The sequence below is a fragment of the Balaenoptera ricei genome, chromosome 21, assembly GCF_028023285.1.
Source record: "Balaenoptera ricei isolate mBalRic1 chromosome 21, mBalRic1.hap2, whole genome shotgun sequence".
Taxonomy (NCBI): Eukaryota; Metazoa; Chordata; class Mammalia; order Artiodactyla; family Balaenopteridae; genus Balaenoptera; species Balaenoptera ricei.
Genome location: NC_082659.1, coordinates 35,946,919 through 35,966,893, shown reverse-complemented (window position 1 = coordinate 35,966,893; position 19,975 = coordinate 35,946,919). Strand labels below are relative to the sequence as shown.

The 19,975-nt window shown below is 42.4% G+C and overlaps 1 pseudogene; it reads right to left on the bottom strand.

The window, feature by feature from the left end:
• Positions 1-624: 624 nt before the first annotated feature.
• Positions 625-14,677, bottom strand: LOC132356465 (neuronal acetylcholine receptor subunit alpha-6-like; annotated as a pseudogene).
• Positions 14,678-19,975: the final 5,298 nt, after the last annotated feature.

Sequence of the window (19,975 nt, the reverse complement as noted above, 5' to 3'; positions counted from 1 at the left end):
CTTGGCTGTACAGCAGAAATTAACACAGCACTGTAAATCAACTACACTTCAGTAAGAGTTTTTAAAAGGGGAGTAAATACAGCCTGTTGGTTAGACTGACTACCTGCTGATACTTTTTTTACCAAATAATGTATCAAATAATGCTGCAGTGTCTGTTCTACATCACAGAGCTGTGCAGGAGAAAGCAAGCATACACAAGTTCACAGGTGCTGCAGAGGTCAGCAAGTCCAAGGTCCAGAGTTTCACGTCTGGCAGGTGTCATTATACTGAGAAGCCCATAAACTGGAGAAGCAAAAGAACCTCTTAGCGTGGCTTGACTTTGATCCCACGGTTTGCTGTTCTGTGGGTGGGTCACGGCCCCGGAAGCCAAACGTGTACAGACAAGAGAAGCCTGCAGGCGCTGCCAGCTCTGGGCTCCAGTGTCAGATCCCAGACACTGGGATCATAAAGTGCTCCTCTGTGCCCCAAGGGAGGGCATCCAGGCTCCTGATTGGCAATAAAGTCCTCTTTTCCCATCTAGATGGGGACTTAGTGCGAAGCTTTCTATCCCTTTCCTTGTGGTGGGGGAAACATGGAACAAACACAGCGTCTTGTAAGTTTCTGAAGCTAAAGGGAAAATCCATCTTACGAATGTCCTGTGTTCCACAGGAATGGCTGGAGAAACAGCCCCGCAGTTCCAAACACGCAGACGGTCATAAACACCCACAGGAACAGCCTGTCCACCACCATGGCCATGTATTTCCAGTCGTCCTGCATCTGAAAGACAAAAGTCAAGCAGCTGTAAAAAAAAATCAGAACCGTGGGAGATAAGCTTTGTCTCATGAATAAGCTGCTTCCTTTTCACAGAAGATTTCCTGGCGATTTTAAAGCAAATATCCCTGTGATTCTGGTTAACCCGTGTCTCCTCTGTAGCACACAGAGGACTTCCGTTTGTCTGCAGAGGGTGGGTGCGTGCGCCCCATCAGTCCTGGGACAGCGGGCTGCAGGGTGAGCAGGCTTATGTGGGCGCACAGGACCTCCCCTGACTGCAGACAGCGCCCCAGAAGGAGCTGCTCGGAGAGCTCCACTTTTGCGTTGACTGAAAAAAAAATGCACAATCTAACAGTTGAGAATTATGTTTTATTCAGTGGATTTTCTGAGGAATTCAAGCCCGGGAGGCAGCCTCTCAGGTCGCTCTGAGGGACTGCGCTGAAGAGGTAAGGGAAAAGTCAGGGCATAGAGGGGGTTTTGCAACAAAGACCAGGTAGCCAGAACATCGAAAGATTACTGTTACAGAGCATTTTGTTGCATTTGACAGCAACAGTAATCCTTTGATGTTCCGACCACCTGGTTTTTGTTGCAAAACCTCCTACATATCGTGGTTCCTCCCTATCCAATCTCCTGAGATAAACCATAATGGAAAAGAATACCAAAAAACAATGTATATATGTGTATAACTGAGTCACTTTGCTAGGCAGCAGAAATTAGTACAACATTGTAAATCAACTATACTTCAATTTTAAAAACTTTAAAAAAAAAGATTACTGTTAATTAAAGAAAACCAGACATCTCAAGTTAAGGAATTTAGTGCTTTTCTATGTATGGGAAGATGCAAGAGTCTGGGTTCATGGAAATCATTCCTTTGATATGCAACTTAGCTATCTAGGGCCAGCATCCTTCTTTTCTCCACCCTGAATCCGCTCAGGGTGCACAGTTGGGGGCGACTGCAGTGGTTGATGGCTTGATGGGCGCAACACCCTTCGTTTACTGATAGGGCAGGTGACACCTCATCCACCCTTGTCATGGGCACCACGGGACATTCTGACTCCTTGGCAAGTCTGGGAAATGGGTTTGAGGCGGGGGGTGTAGGACGTGCGATGTGATGGGCCCCCCATCAGGCATAGGTGGCTCTCTAGAATTCGGGATCACGCTGGTCAGGGAGAGTTCATTACATCTCTCACGTCCTTCCTGTCCCCGCCTTCCAAGAGCCCTACCTGGTGGTGATCAAGTCAGAAGCAACTGTCCCCTAGTTTGACGAAGTTGTCACCACAGAGGGGAGTCCTAGGCTCACCTGCCCCTGATGCACCCCCTCCCCGGCCTGTGTGACATGCAGCCCGTGTCCGCCTCAGCACCAATGGGTGGACTTCAGGTCTGCCATGTCCCTTCATTAGGAGATAAGGATGATGGCTACTGCCATCAGGTCAGACCCAGACCCCTGGCGGCAGGAGTTTTCAGAGGCCCCCAGCTAGTCATTCTGATGGTATGGAAAATTGGCATAAAGTTCTTGAGCTCTCTCTCTCTGGAGGATGGGGAGGTCTGAGCTGCTATAGTTAGGCTCTGGGCCGCAGAAGCAGACTGTGTTGACGCTAAAAATATCCCTGAGGTTCATTCAATCAGCACCTGGATCCCCGTCAAGTGGAGTAAGTGGGATTGGAGCTGCCGGAGGCTCACGCCACCTTCCTCCCAGGCTCCCAGACCGTGAGCGGCCCTGCAGGCTTTCCTCCTGCCCCTCAGCCGGCTTTTCCCTCTCCCACCCTTCCTTATGCAGGGGCTCTCAGTTTAATAAACCAAGTTTGCCCTGTTTATTTTAACCAGATTTTACTTGAGTTGACATTTCTGGAGGCAGAGATTTGCTCTGAGGCTACACCTTACCCCACCCCCTCCCCAGGGCAGTTCACCCATAACTGCATCATCACAGGGCTGGCTCTTAGGGTACCACTCACTGACTCTCTTGCAAACAGAACTCGCATTCAAGATCTGACATGTCTATGCAGGGCCCCCAGGCCTGCTGCGGGTGAACAGGCTAGAAGAGCCATACATTTACCTCCTTTGCTTCATTTTGGTTCTTCATGTTTTCTGCTATGAATTGAACACTATCAATTACATCTTCAACTTCAGGTGAGGACTCCAAATTTTCAGTCATCCATTGTAAAGGCTGATGACTTAATCGTCTCTTGCTGGTGGCGATCTCACCGGACTTATGACAGTGGCAGCATTCTTTAAGAAGTTTGGGCTCTCTGCAATGATCAAACTTGACTTTGGCAGGCCTACCAGAGAAGCCTTTGGGGTTTTTGTCATATCTTGTCCCCTTCCTCTTGTCCAGAGGCCTCCTCATCATCAGGATCTGGGGTAACAGCCGGAGGAAGACTGCCTTCACCCACGTGGGCATGGTGTGTGTGGTCGGGGTGCGATAGCGGGTGTTCAACACAAACACCGTCACCACGATGGACAAGGTGATGAAGATCATGGTGAACAGCAGGTACTTGCCCACCAAGGGGATCACGAGAGACGTGGATGGGATGGTTTCTGTGATCACCAGCAAAAACACTGTCAGGGAAAGCAGAACTGAAATGCAGAGCGTCACTTTTTCACCACAGTCAGAAGGAAGGTAGAAAACCAACACAGTTAGGAATGAAATAAAGAGACAGGGGATGATCAGATTAATGGTGTAAAACATCGGCAATCTTCTAATGTAAAAAGAATAGGTTATGTCTGTGTATATCTCTTCACAACAGTTGTATTTTATGTCATGCTTGTAGCCAGAAACATCGACAATTTCCCATTCACTGTTTTCCCCAAAATCATCCATGTCCACTTTAGAGCCAATGATTAGAAGATCAATTTCAGCTTTGTCATAGGTCCAGGAACCAAATTTCAGGGAACAATTTTGATGATCGAAAGGGAAAAAAGTGATATCCATAGGATAGGAACTCTTAAAATAGCTGGTGGAGGCCAGGTTATCATGCCATCGTATTTAAGAAGAGCTTTTGTCTTGCCTTTGACTTGGAAGTCGCCGACAGCACTGCAAAGTAAATCAGACACCATTAGTGACACCCCCTGTGCTTTGGGTCAGCCTGTACCAAAGGCAACTTTGGAAAGAGACTGGCAGTCAGATGCCCATACTTGTTGTAGAGAACAATGTCAGGCTTCCAGATCTTCTCCACAGGAACATGAAGAGTCTCAATGCCATCATATTCCACTGGGTCCCAGCGCAATTTATAATCATTCCAGATCTAAAGGGAATAGAAGTCAGTTTAAAAAAATTCTTGACTTTCTTCCAATGTTAATTCTATGTTGGTTCAACCACTTTTTGAAAATTTTCTTATTTAAAGAGTTGGTTTCCTACCAAAAGTTGGAAGATTAAATCCATGGGGAACAAGGTAGCTGAGCTGATTTTGGGCAAACATAGATATTAGATAAGTATCTGTTGATTATTAATTAGCTAGCCAAGTTTATATGCTCAGCTTCCATATTCCATGGACTGTGCTCGATCTCGAGTAGCAATCCATTGCTAATATTAAAAAGAGAATTCAAGTGTATGATGATGGGTTTGTTACAAAATCTGCATAGAAGGTTGAGACAGGAAGGAAGAACAAGATGGTCTGACTGATAAAACCAGACGGTGGGATCTAACCCAGAGCAGGATCAAAGAGTGGGCAAGCATCTGGCTCTGGAGCTCGAGACTCAGACAAACATAGGAGGCTTGAGAGCAGAAACCCCCGGACAGTCAGAGAGAACTCTGTCACTCAGTTCTGCACCGTGAAGCTTGCACCCAGCCAGCCGTTACCAGATTGAACTTTGGGCTTTGGAGCTAGTTAATATTTTATGCTCTATCATAAGGTGGAGGTGCAAAGAGGGAATGCTAGTGGATTTTATCCATTGGACGTTGTTAAACTGACACACAAGTGTGACACAATTCCAAGAGAAGAACGTGTGACATAGACACGTACCTGACGTAGCCACAGATTGGTTTCCATGATCTGGTTTACTTCATCCTGGGAAGAAGAAACAATATTTTTTAGCCTCAAATGTACTTGCTAATAGAAGTGAATCTTAGAGCAAAAATTACAACTAAAAATAGCCAATCTGAGTTATTCATGCTAATGGAGGGAAAAAAAGAAGACTGAAAAGGCAACTTATAAAAAGCCAAAAATACAATATTTCCACACTGGTCCCAACCCTGTTGACTTTGAAATGTGGCTTTATGACTGTCTTTCAAATCTGATTGAAGTCCCACTTCTGTGAAGCCTTTCTGACCACTGCAGCCTATAAGGATTTCTGATCCCATAAAAGGAAAGAAGGGAGAGAAGAGAGAGTGGGAGGGAGGGAGGGGAAGCCCTGCAGATGGTGATGGGTATCATTGTTTCTGCCATCTTCTTCCTCAGCTGTGCCCCAGCACCCTCTAGGTTCTGAGTCCTGAGCCCCACTGCCCCTCAAGGTGTCAGCCTCAGCTCACCATGGAGTTTGCCAGCTGGAACCTGCCACTCCCCAGAGCACTGCTCCCACCCAAACCACTGCCAATTGCTTCAGTCATTCATTAACAAGTATTTATTGAGTACCTACTGTGAGCTCTATAAATTCTGGGGCTACAGAAGTAATCAGGATGGAAAATATCCCTACCTACATGTGCCTAAGCTATTAGCTGGGGAGACAGAAAATCAATAATAGATACATGGTATAATGTAAGATAGTGATAAGTCCTATGAAAGAAAATAAAGAGGGATTGAGTGGTGTGTGTGTGTGTGTGTGTGTGTGTGTATGTGTGTCTGCACACACACGCACACACGTCTCTTTTAGACAGGATGATCCAGGAAGGCTTGTCTGAGGAGGTGGTTTAAGCAGGTACCTAAATGACCTGCAAAGAGTCATGGGTCTCTTGAATAAAAGCGTTCCAGGATGACATCCCAAATATAATGTGTTCCTAATCAGCTACTACCTCTCAGTGGAGCAGCTACTGAAGACACATCCAGAACCTCCAGCAGTCTCACAGCACAACACTTGGAGGCTATTGATGGTCACCCAGTGGCCGGCAGTGGGTTCCCAAAACTTACCAACCTTGTTTCCCCAGACACATGAGCACCTTCGAGAGTAAACACCTCACACTGGCTGAGGAAGCTGTGGCCAGGGCTGGACACCAGCCCACTCTGGTTTGCTGCTCTGCAGTTCTCCATGCCCCCCAGAAAACGCTACCTGGAGACCTCACCAGCTTCCTCCTTCAAAGGCATTTGTGTCAAGTCATGATAAGCCCCAGGGTTTTAAAAGGTCAACAAAAGGAGTTACATTCATGGTTTTCTGTTGGTCAGGGCAAGCAAAGAAATGGACTATTACTTACTCATGACTTTACAATTACCCAAGTCTAAGGACAGTGTCTTCTGCTCATACCTTGTGGCCAGCAGATTCAAGCAGGGGCCATGTCAGTAAATCCATTGGCTGTCAGTCAGGAATGGACTAGCTCTAGCAGTCCAGCAATGTCTCGGAGGGAACAGTCATAAGCATCTTCCAGCGACTGCTTCCTCTCTGTCCACTAGTACACTGGTTAGAGAACTAGTGCACACTGTGAACTAGAACGTTGTATTCTGAGAATTAAAATCAGTTGGCAATATCATCCCGACAGTATTCCTGTCTCCCCGTCGATACTTCCGCAGCCTGGTGAAGCTCCATGTGGTGTGGTCCTGCTTCATGGTGGATGGACACCCTCAGAGGCGTCAGCCAAGTTTATGGGTCAGGACCGGGTCTGGAAAGTCCCATTCTCCATCCAATGCCAGACCGCACCTATGGCCATGGGAACTGCTATCAGACAGCCCAGCTGAAGGAGGCCAGAGGCCCACAGTACCACCCCACATTCCTGGGACCATCACCCTGCGTCTGCTTCTTGGGAAAATAAATTAGTTGACACGTGGTTCAATGAAAGGATTGGAGTTACAATTTCAAATGGACTAGATTCTGGAGCAGCAGCAACAGACTCAGAGACTGAGACCAGAAAGGCCAGGTGGGCTACATTTTGAGAGCCTTCAGGTCTGTCATGTCAGATATGCCAGGCCATCAAAAACGCTGGGCAGGGGCTTTGCCCTGGCCCCATGAGAGGGACAGTGGAGATACACTTACTCTGAAGATCATCCACTCATTAAACTTTGTGGCCAAGTTCATTCTATGCAGCAGCAAACACCCTTCCATGTAGAGCTCTCTGGTGCTCTAAGGCCAAGCCTGAGGCTCAAACAGCAGCAGACGGCCTATAGTCTTCTAGAAGGGCGTTGGTAATTGTGCATCTGGGCTGTACTGCATCACAGTCACTCGCAGACTTCACCATGGCTCAGTGACGACAATGAATATGGCCCACAGGGACTTCTGGTGCCCCACATGAGGACAAGTAGACTCTAATATACCAATAAGAATTGCTATATTAATAGTGGACAAAGTAGATGCAGAGGAAAAAAATTACTAAAGACAAAGAAGGACATTACATAATGAAAGAAGGATCAATCCACCAGGAAGACACAATGATCCTGACCATATATGCACCAAACAGCAGAGTCTCAAATTATATGGAACAAAAACTGATAGAGCTGAAAGAAGAAACAGACAAATCCCCAATTACAGTTAGAGACTTCAATATCTCTCTCTCAGAAACGAATAGAACTCAGTAAACTCAACAGAAATCAGCAAAAATAGGGAAAATCTGAACAACATAATCAACCAACAGAATTTAATTGACATATATAGATACTCCACTCAAAAACACCAGAATACACAGTTTTTCAAGCATGCATATAATATTAACCAACACAGAGCATATCCTTATCATAGGCCATAAAACAAACCTCAACAAATTTAAAAGAATTGGAATCATAGTGTGTTTCTGACCATAATGGAATCAAACTAGAAATCAATAACCAAAAGACAACAGGAAAATCTCTAAACCCATGGAAACTAAACTTCTAAATAATCCATGGGTCAAAGAGAATGTCTCAAGGAAATTCTTTAAAACACATAGAGCTGAATGGGAACAAAAACACAATATATCAAAATATGAAGGACATAGGTAAAAAAAGTGCTGATAAGAAAATTTATAGCTAAATGCTTATATTAGAAATGAGAAAAAGTCTCAAGTCAATAACACAAGTTTCTACCTCAAGAAATTAGAAAAATAAGCACAAAATAAACCCAAAGCAAGTACAAGGAAGGAAAAATAAGGATAAAACAGAAATCAATAAAGTTGAAAAGGAAAACAAGAAAGAATATCAATGAAACAAAAAACTGATTCTTTGTGGGAAAAACAACAAAATTGATAAAACTTTAGCAAGACTGACAAAAATAAAAAGAGAGAAGACACAAATCACCAATATCAGGAATGAAACAGGAGCTATCACTACAGAACCTATAGCCATTAAAAAGTTAGATAATACCATGAGCAACTTCAATTTTATCATAAATTTGGCAACTTAAAAGAAATGAGCCCATTCCTCAAAAACCACAAACTAACAAGGACCTACTGTATAGCACAGGGAAATATACTTAATATTTTGTAATAAACAACAAGGGAAAAGAATCTGAAAAGTGATATAAATAGACAGTCTGACTACCCTATAGTCATTTAAGAATTGAGTTTATAATTTAAAAGCTCCTGGAAAAGAAATCTCCAGGCCCAGTAGGTTTCCCTGAAGAATTCTACCAAATATGTAAAGAAAAATCAATACCAACTTTCCACAATCTCTTCCAGAAAATAGAAGAGGAGGAAACAACTCCAAATCCTTTTTGTGAAGCTAATATTATCCTGACACAAACCCAAACAAAGACATTAGGAAAAAAGAAAATTACAGATCAATATCTCTCATGAACTTAGATGCAAAAATCATTAACAAAATATTAGCAAACTGAATCCAACAATGTATGAAAAGTTATACACATGACTAAGCAGGATGCAAGGCTGGTTCAACATTCAAAAATTAATCAATGTAATTTACCATATCAACAAACTAAAGAAGAAAAACCATGTGATCTTATCAATTGATGGAGAAAAAGCTTTTGACAAAACTCAACATCAATTCATTATTAAAAACTCTGTGAAACTAGGAATAAAGGGAAATTTCCTCAACTTGATAAGAGCATCTACAAAACATCTACACCTAACTTTATACCAAATGGTGAAAGACTGAATGCTTTTCCCTTAAGATTGGGAACAGGTCAAGGATGTCTGTTGTCACCACTCTTATTCAGCATAGTACTGGAAGTTCTAGCCACTGCAATGAAGCAAGAAAAATGGGGAAAAGGCATAGACTGGAAAGGAAGAAACAAAACTATCTCTATTTGCAGATTATAAGGTTGCCTACGAAGAAAATCCCATGGAATCTATAAAAATGCTGAAACTAAGTGAGTTCAGCAAGATCTCAGGATACAAGATCAATACACAAAAGTCTTAGAATTCTATATACTAACAATGAGCATGGAGAAACCAAAATTAAAAGCATAGTACTATTTTCAGTCACCCTCAGATAAAACAAAATACTTACATATACACATAACAATACAAACGGGATCTGTATACTGAAAATCACAAAATCCTGAAGGAAGAAAAGCTAAATAAATGGAGAAACGCCCCGCATTCATGGGCTGGCAGACTCAACAGAGTAAAGACGTCACTTCTCCCCAAACTGATCTGCAGGTTTAATGCAGTTCCTATCAAAATCAGGGCAAGGCTTTTTGTGGACATAGGCAGCTTATTCTAGGCATAGGCCTCAGAATAGCTAAGACGATCTTGACAAAGAAGAACAAAGAGGCAGGAATCACTGTAGCCAATATTAAGTCTTACTCTACAGCTACAGTCATCAAGATAGTGCAGTGTTGGTGGAGGGAGAGTCACACTGATCAATGAAACAGCATAGAGGACCTAGAAATAGGCCCACACAAATATGTTCAACTGATTTTTCACAAAGGTGCAAAACCAATTCAGTGGGAAAAGGATTGCCTTTTCAACAAATAGTGCTGGAGCAATTGGACACCCACAGGTCTAAAAAACAAAAATCTAGGCCTCATATCTTACATAAAAATTAACTCAAAATGGATCATAGTCTTAAACATAAGACATAAATAAAACTTTTAGAAAAACATAGGAGAAAACCTCTAGGATCTGGGATAAGGCAAAGAATTACTAGGCTTGATGCCAAAAGCACGACATATAAAAGGAAAAATTGATAAATCGGACCGCATCAAAATTAAAAACTTCATGTGAAAGCCCATGTGAAGAGGAAGAAAAGATAAGCTACAAACTGGGATAAAATATTTGCAAACCACAAAACTGGCAAAGCAGTTGTATCTAGAATATAGCCAGAACTCTCAACACTAAATAGTAAAAACAAACAATCCAATTAGAAAATGGGCTTAAGGACGAGAGCAAACATTTCACCTTAGAGGATATGCAGATTGCAAATAAGCACATGAAAAGAGGTTTTATATCAATAATCATTAGGGAAATGCAAATTAAAACCACAATGAGATATCGTTTCATACCTAATATAACTCAAATAAAAAACAGTGACAATACCAAATACTGGCAAAGCTGTAGATAAACTGGATCACTCACATATTGCTGGTAGGAATGTAAAAGGATACAGCCATTCTGGAAAGCATTTTGGCAGTTTCTTTTAAAACTAACACACAACTACCACATGACCCAGGAATTGCACCCCTGGGCATTTATCCCAGAGAAATAACGATTAATGTTCACCCAAAAACCTGTACACAAATGTTCATAGCAGCTTTATTTGTAAAAGACTAAAACTGGAATCAGCCCAAATGTTCTTCAACCAGTGGAAGGTCAATCGAAGTGTGCTCCATCAATACCATGGCATACTACTCACAATAAGAAGAAATGACTCACCAAACTTATTGCGGCAACCACTGCATGATGTATGTAAGTCAAATCACTATTCTGCACACCTTACTTATACAGTGTTGTATGTCAAATATATCTCAATAAAACTGGAAGAAAAAAAAGAAGAAATGAACTACTGATATGCTGAGTGGAAAAGCCAGTCTACAAGGTTACATACTGTGTGATTCCATTTATGTATAGCTTTCTTGAAACGACAAAACTTTAGAAATGAAAGACACAGTAGTTGTTGCCATTGGTCAAAAAAGTATACAAGGGCTCTATTATTTCTTACTGCAAGTGAATCTATGATTATTTCAATAAATAACGTTTCAATTAAAAAACTACATTTCTCAAGACTCTCTTGCAGCTAGGGGTGGTCAATGAGCTAGGAAGCAGAAGCTGTCAGTAGGACTTCTAATAAAACTCCTTAAGGAAGTCACAGATGTCTGGTATGTGCCCCTTTCTCTCTTCCTCCTGCTTCTTGCCAAGAATGTGAATATGATGAGTGAAAATCAGCAGTTATCCTGGACCACAAGGCAACACTGAGGGAAGAAATCACATGCTAAGGATGGTGACATAGAAAGATAGAAGGAACCTTGGTCCCTGTCACAGTTTATGCTATTAGCATCATAGCTCATGTGATTAACATCCTCAGGAGTTGTGCAGTGCACAACCTGGGCAACCAAACACCATGATGCAACCACTACCACAAAGCCACCTGGTATTAACCTGGGCTGTTAACCTTTAGATTTCTATTACATAAGAAAGAAATAAACTTGTTTTATATAAGCTGAGAGAGCATGTGTGTGTTTTTCAATCTCTGATAGCAGCCAAACGCAAATACCAAAATCTGTATTCAGCAATCCTCCACCCACCATCTTCAGAACAATGTCCTGAAAGGGTGTATAGATCATGGATTTGAAGGGATGCTGCATCACAAACTTTAGGGGAAACTCAGTCCAGTTCTCCATTCATAACAGCCCTATTCATACCAAGTGTGGCTTCCAGCCTGGTAGGAGACCAGTAACCAGTGCCAAGCTATTTGAGGGGAGAGGGGAGGCGGGATTAGAATAGGTACTAAATAAATGTTTATTAAAGGAAGGAGTGGGCCCATCTAAGTGAGATAAAACATCTGGCTTACTTTTTTAAAAAATCAGTATTTATCAGCATATACACACTTCCAGCTTGGGCCAGAAGCTAGAGGACTGGTCAGCCCAGTCCGCTGGGAAGCACGGACCGGAGAAACATGGTGAGCCCGGACTTCATATCCATAACTGAGGTCTTCCCCCAGGTGCACCTGGAGCCACCACTGTTTCTCCAGGCAAAGCTGAGAGGAAAGAGGCCCCACCGGCCCCCGTCCAGGGCCTGGGCTGCTCCCTCGGTCTGTGCACCATTGTCTCAGAGATGCTCCTGGCGTCCCTTACCCCTTACGTCCTGAGCCTGCCTATTCCTGGAATTTGGTCCGAGTCCAGTGCCTCAGGCCAGCCTGGCCCTGCCATGCCTTGGAGCCCGGAACCCTGACCTCCGTTAGGGTATCAGGTCCCACACCTCCTCTCCCAGCATCTAGGGTGTGAAGATTGTTCAAAAGAAAGAACTCTAGTCCTCCTTGCCCTTAAACAGGGTAGCAATAAGTTAAACTAAGACCTCCAGATTCCCATCAGTTTTTCAGGGCTGGATGGAACCCTGTGTGAAACAAGGTGAATTTTCTCTTTCTTCTATAACAAAGGAGACTTAAAGCAATTCTTCTTATACGGAGTCAGAAGAGCATGAGCTTTGGGGTTGAACAGTGCTGATTGAACCCCAGTGCCACCATCTGTAATTGTCTGACGTTGGGAAAGTTTCTTACCTGAGATTTCCTCTCCCCAGCTGTAAAATGCAGATGACAGCCACTAAGTGCAGACACTGGTGCATAGTAGGTGCACAATGAAGTTAGCTTCCTTTGTATTCCCCCTTCAAATGCCCCTTCGCCTCTTTGTTTCATAAACTGGTTCTGAGAGCATTTCCAGAAAAACATCGCCTTAAGGGGAATAATGACAGCAACCCTGGGGACAGTGGATCCCTCCCAACGGGCCGGCTTTGAAGGGCAGCACTCTGTAGACTTGTGTCTGTTTGTGTTCAAAAATCCCTTTATTTACCCAGTGCAGTGAGTGGGAATTGCTTGGACCCCTCAGAGTTGGGGCCTCCGAGGCCTCGTGGTGCCCCCCCTGCGCTTACCACGTCGGCCAGCTGCGTGATGGCCACTTCAAAATGCACAGTGACCGGGTCGGAAACGTTTTCCACGGGCCTGATGAACTGGTTATAACAAGCAAACAGTTTGTGAAAGAGCCTCTCCTCGGACTCACAGCCTGCACATCCTGTGGCACCATACAGAGAGAGGGGTTAGAGAAGCAGAAAGGATGCCGGCTGGTGGGGAGGTTCCAGGGGCTTCCATCCCGGGAAGGCGGGTGCGGGACACCAGCTTCCCCCAGCACCACTGCACCTGCCCCTCCTGGCCATGCTGCTCACCTTCACCACGGAGATGACAAGAGTAATACCGGCATCTCAGGACTAGTGCGCTAGCAAACAAAATGATGTTGGTAAGAGCACTTCTAAAGTCTATGGCACCACAGTGTAAAGTTATGTCGCTGAACAGAACTCACCATCTTACTGATTCGGTAATTAAAGAAAAGTCCCGCCCTTTCTTGTCAAAATACTGATCTGACTGGTCTCTTGTTTCTACAACCAGCAGGGTGTGTAGCTGGGGAACCTTCTTCAATCAAACTTAAAGAACTAGTAATTTCATTAAGGTCTTAAGCCCTCCTCCTTTTTAAAATCAACTTTGAATTTCAATTCTTGGAGATGTGTGAGAGTGCAAAGTTTCTAAGGAAAATTTACTTAAAATATTTTTTATAGAAACCCCAAAGTTCTTAAACAATAGCACTTTCAGTCATTAAATTTTAGACAATAATGTAATGCATGTCTCTTTGTATATTCCCAAGAATGCATTAAATTAGGTTACTTGCCTTCATTTGACATAATTCATCTCATTAAGGCCCCCTCTATATTTTTCCTTATAGAATTCAAATTTGATACCTGAAATACTATTCTATAAGTTTCCCAAAGGGATTTATACCCTGAAAGAAAAAAAAATTTAAGGGGCTGAACAACTCATTAGGCAAAAACAAAGGAAAGGATAGCTGTTATATTACTAAATAAAAAGTGTTGTTTGACAGATGCATTTGGAAACACTGAGATTTCAGCAGGAAAGAACAATTTTAGATGTAAAACATCATTGTCTGCCATCATAATTAATAAAGATAGAAATATTTCTACATAAAACAGATAATTAAAAATCCTCCTGTTACCCATTTTCCTCCTTTGAGGTTTCTCTTTTCCTTTGAGACATTTCAGATAAACCCTCCTTGAGTCCCTGAAAAGGTGACAGCATGTGGAAATGTGGCTTTGTGGACATGGACAGAGCAGCAGCTGTCCGTTTCTAAGCCTTAACTTTGAAAATGAATGATCTTACTCTTAGGACATATTTCCCAAAATGAAGATGATTACCTACAAAATGGAAGCGTTCATAGACTGAGGAATACCATCAGCTAATAAACCACAGTTTTGAAAAAATATTAAATACAGGTAAAGAAGTTGAATACATCCATAGAGGAGATGGATAGAAAACTGTGCCATTGTTATTTTTGCCTATTTTTCATTGGGAAAATAAAATAAAACATGGTTTACAATGTTTCTTTGTCCTCCCCACCCCATCCCCCCGAAATCTCATTTTACATGTTAAGCCAACCAACTAAAAATGAATAGATTAATTAGCAGCTATAAGAGGAGTAATTCCTGTGCCGACACTCTACATATTTATCCATAGCATATCTCATCTCTGCTCAGCCAAGCACAACTAGAAAAGGAGGAAAATAAAACTAGGAAATACATGTAGCTAAAAAGGGAATATGAGAACAGGCAGAAATAAAACCTACCTCTGAAGCAAAGTGTGAATACATACCACCAGAGACACAGCCCAAAGTGAAGGAATCCCTGACCCTCGCGGGGCAGCATGTTTAAAACACACTCTGATTTCTTTTTCTAGTCAAAGGATTGTGGGAAACAAAGAGCTATCAGGCAGCCACTCACACCAGACCCTTAATCACCAGAGTCCACTGCAGTCCAAGTGTCCTCTGTGAAATGAAAACCTTCACAAACATAACATGGTCGTTCCCAATATCAGAGACTGAGGCCAACCAAAAGGGCAAATAAAAAGGACTCAATCTGATGTCAGATGAGTCAGCCCATTTCCTGACACCCTACATCTCTTCTCGTGCAGGAACGGGAAGAGAAGCAGGACGGGGGTGTTGGGCAGACGGCACCGAGAGGGGACAGAAAACTGTGATGTGCTTAGTGCATCTTTGTGGTGCATCTTTTCCCAGCCCCGGTCCTGGGGGGAGCAAACACACATCTCCTGAGCTCCAGCTGTAGGCAAAGCGCCTGGCAGGTCCCGATCAGTGTATTCTGATTCACCGAGATCTCTAGCTCGTCAGGGCTTAACCTTGTTACCAGAAAACATTCTAGAACAGGAGTCCTGGTAAAGTGTGCCTCACAGAGAACAGGATTAATTTGGTTTTGTCTGACTTCTAGTGCCTCGTCCTTCTGAGTTTAGGAATCACCCTCCAGGACTAGAGATTAGCTGTCTGAGAATGAGAAGAACGAATACTGAACACAGGGTGCTGTCTAGACGGTTCTATGTTTATTTATACATCCTTGTCACCAACTGGTTTTCTTATCATTTGCTTCTTTCCTCTATAAGTTTAGTGTCAGTAACATTCTGATGAGCTAGGCCTTCTGGTCAGATTTTGGTGTTGGTTAAAGGGGATTAGCAACAAAATGAAAAGGCAACCTACAGAATGGGGGGAAATATTTGCAAACCATGTATCTGGAAAGGGGTTTATATCCAAAATATGTAAGAAACTCATAAAACTCAATAGCAAATAAATAAATACATCCCAATTGAAAAATAGGACCTGCACAGACATTTTTCCAAAGACACAGATGGTCAATGGGTATATGCAAAGAAGCTCAACACCACTAATCATCAGGGAAATGCAAATCAAGCCACAATGAGCTATCACCTGACACCTATTAAGATGGTACTATAAGAAGACAAGAGGTAATAAGTGCTGGTGAGGATGTGGAGAAAAGGGAACCCGTGTGCACTGTTTGGAATGTAAATTGGTGCAGCCACTATGGAGAAGAGTATAAAGGTTCCTCAAAAAATTAAAAAATAGAATGACCATATGATCTAACAATCCCACTTCTGGGAATATATCCAAAGGAAATGAAATCAATTTCTCAGAGAGATATCTGAATTCCTACGTTCATTGCAGCATTATTCACAAGATATGGAAACAACCTGGTGTCCATCGATGGATGAATGAATAAAGAAGTTGTGATTACATATACATATATGTAATGGAATATTATTCAGCCGTGAGAAAGAAGGAAATCCTGCCGTCTGCGACAACATGGATGAAACTGGAAGACATTATGCTGAGTGAAATAACCCAGAGAAAGACAAATACTGTATGATCTCATTTTTGTGTGGGATCTAAAAAAGTCAAACTCATAGAAGCAGAGCGCAGAACGGTAGTTGCTAGGAGCTGGGGTGCAGGTAACGGGAAGATGTCGGTTGAAGGGTACAAACTTGCAGTCACCAGATGAACAAGTTCTGGTGATCTAATGTACAGTAAGGTGGTGACTACAGTTATCGTATTCTTGACATTTGCTACGAAAAGAGGCCTCAAGTGTTCTTACCACTTCTGCACCACACACACACACACCCTCACACACACGGTAACTGAGTGATGATGTGTTGGGCTGATTGTGGTGATCATTTCACAATGTAACATATGTTAAATCATCACATTGTACACCTTAAATATACACACTTTTTATTCATCAACTATACTTCAATAAAGCTGGGGGAAAGGAGTCAGAGCCGAAGATGGTCTCTCAGGGACCTCCTATCAAAACATTCTGTGACATCATCACAGAAACTGTACACTTGGCAATCGTGCAGACTTCAGACTAACGGTTTCCCTCAAAATTCTATTGGCCTCACATCTCTTGCGGGAACGAAAAAGGAACGATCATTTATTTAGCACCAAACTTAGACCAGGCACTGGGCTGGGTGCCTCAGATATGTCACTTTAAGATGTTACTCAAATTGTCCTCTTAGCAGATGGGCTTTTTGTCCTTTGCTGAAGTGTCCTGTGGAGTTGGCAGACAGAAGGCGTCAGGACAACACTTTATCATGATGGATAAAAAGCCACCTCACACCCCCAAATGGGGCAGTGCCTCCCTAGTTTTTAGGGTAAAACCCAAATCAGGTTGGCTGTTTTCAAAGCACCAACACTTTCGACCGTTTCTATTGCCCAGACTTTGATCGATTTGTTCTTCACACTTTCTAATGGATACAGCCTTTCAGGAAAACTGTTGTCTCAGGTCTTTTGTTTTATCCAAGCATCCTTCTCTATGGCCATCACCTGTCAGCATAAAGAGCCCCTGTAGAGGAGGGGTTCTCTGGGACGGTCCCCCTTTCCTCCAGGAACCTGCAGGCATCTGTCCTTGTTGCCAAGGTGCAGAGTGGGGAAGGGGGGTCACAGAGGAACCTCACCAGAGGGGAAGAAGGCAGAGGAAAGAACGTGGACTTTGGAGTCAGACCTGGATTTGGATCCTGGCCCTGACCCTCACTTGGCGGATGCTGAGCAAGTTACTGAAGCTCCCTCAGCCCTTCCTCATCAGAAAAATGTGATTAAAAAAAAAAAAAAAAAAAGAAAAATGTGATTAAACTCGTAACATAAACCGTTTAATCTCTCCCTACCCAATTTTTCATGGAATTTTCACTCCCTCTCTTACCAGTACAAATAGGTAACACAACTAAGTCACTTTCAGGCCTGAATATACTTTAAATATATATTTTAAAATATTTTAAAAATATATTTTAAATATATTCAGGAAGAATATGTTTTAACAGCTTGTAAAGAAAATACATTCTCCCATTCAAAGAAAACATTTAAACTATCCCCTCATCATCAGAAAAATGCTTACCTCACATATATCCCTCATTTCATAAGTGTCCAGTGCTTCCAATTCCTGGCCTTTCTGGGACCCTGCAGAGTCCACTGACTAAGGGCTTTCTCCGCTGCAGGCTTAGGTTTCATTAATTCAGTTATCATCCATCTCTCTCTCTTCTAGCTTCCAAAGTGTTGTCCTTTTCTCCCATCACCTTCGCCCTTATGAACTTACCCTCTTTTTAATCCCTTTTAGCATTTTCATGGAGTTTCAGTTGGATGAGAGGTATTTTTCCAGCCCACCACATCTGACCAGAAGTCTGTCTCCTGTGACTCTCTAAGGAAAGACCCCCGCCGCCAGCAGACTTCCCCTTCATCTCAACGGTCAGAATCAAGTCACCCACCCAATCCTAAATCAATCACAGGCAAGGAGCATGGAACTGACTAGTGACTTAAAGCCTAACCATCGGGGTGGAGTGGGTGTTTGAGATCAACCGCAGCGTTCACCCTCAGGAACCTTAATTAAGGCATGGAAACGCCAACTCCAAACCACCTACCCGAACCAGAAGACAACCTCTTAAAGGCTGTGGTCATGTTTGATAGCTCCATCTTTAGCAGTGAGCGTGGGTGTTTATTTGACTGAGGGAATGATCTAGTACATAAATACAGTGTATGGAGATTATATTTATGCATAAACCAGTGAGATAGTAAAGGCAAGATGATTATAAAGGTGATCCACCCAGACAAGACCTGGAATCACAGAGGGAGGAAAGCTTTAGAGCCTGTGGTTACACTGCCTGAATCCTGCTGGGCTAGCCAGTGACACTTTCCTTCTGTGTAAAGAGGCATTTTAAATGTCAAGGAGCTACAGGACAGGCTTATGATAGCTCTCAAGCTGAATACTAAATCAAATTACTTCAAGGACTCCAATCCTAAGGTCATATATATATAACAGTGGCCAAAATAGACTAGATCGAAAAGTTTGAGCTATTTTGTTTACCATGACATTCATACATTCATATATATATATATATATATGGCACTCATTTGAAAATCCCTTGTTCTATTCTTCAAGACATTTAGAGAACCTCTAACAAATTTAATCAAGTGAATTTTTTGTCTGAAATTAAAATTTGTCCTAAACATAAGCTTTTTTAATATGAAATTTTAAGAGAAAGCCAATTTATTAAACAGAGAATAGAAGGCATGGTCATATTGCCTTATAAAATAAACAAGCAAAAAACATGGAAGGGCAGAGTTTCTGAATTGCCTGCTACAAAAACCTTGTAGTTTAGGAAAGAATATAAGAGAATAAAGAGGCTCCTTTTTTTTCATAAGAAAAGTGCACAATGGGTTACATTTAAATTGTACACAAATAAGTAGTGCAAACACTTTAGTACTTTTTTTCACACATGTCCTTTATCTTGATGCTAAGATGTACTTTCTTGCAACATCACAGTTTTTATGTGCAATGCACTTGTGAAAAAAATAATAAATTTCTAAATATGATGCCCATCTCCAGCAAACTCATGAGTTTATGACCTCCTCATGAGGGAATTGACTCAAAGTTTCACAGAAGAAAAGGATGTTGGAAATCTTCTAGGCTTTTGAAGCTAATGGGTGATCTGAGAAAAGAAGAAAACTATATTACTCATCTCTCTGATTTTAAAAAATATAATAAAGATCTTTTTAAATAAATAAATAAATTTATTTATTTATTTATTTTTGGCTGTGTTGGGTCTTCGTTGCTGCGCATGGGCTTTGTCTATCTGTGGTGAGCGGGCTACTCTTCGTTGTGGTGCGCGGGCTTCTCAATGTGGTGGCTTCTCATGTTGCAGAGCAGGGGCTTTAGGTGCGAGGGCTTCAGTAGTTGTGGCACGTGGGCTCAGTAGTTGTGGCGCACGAGCTTAGTTGCTCCGCAGCATGTGGGATCTTCCCAGACCAGGGCTCGAACCCGTGTCCCCTGCACTGGCAGGCAGATTCTTAACCACTGTGCCACCAGGGAAGTCCCAAGTTCTTTTTTTTTAAGGCAACAAAACTGGAGACGATTGAAAACCCTGGTCTGATATTCTTCAGCTGTTCCTACTGTTGCTAATAGAGAGGGAGACAGGGCAGCGTGTACAGAACCCAGCTTCCCACCACCTGCCACATCCCACAGGGTTCATGAGGGAAACGTAGGGCAGTGGGGAGAAAATATTTTAAAAAGGAAGCAAATATTTACTATTTTATTTTACTATTTTTTAATTTAATTTTTATTTTATATTGGAGTAGAGTTGATTTACAATGTTGT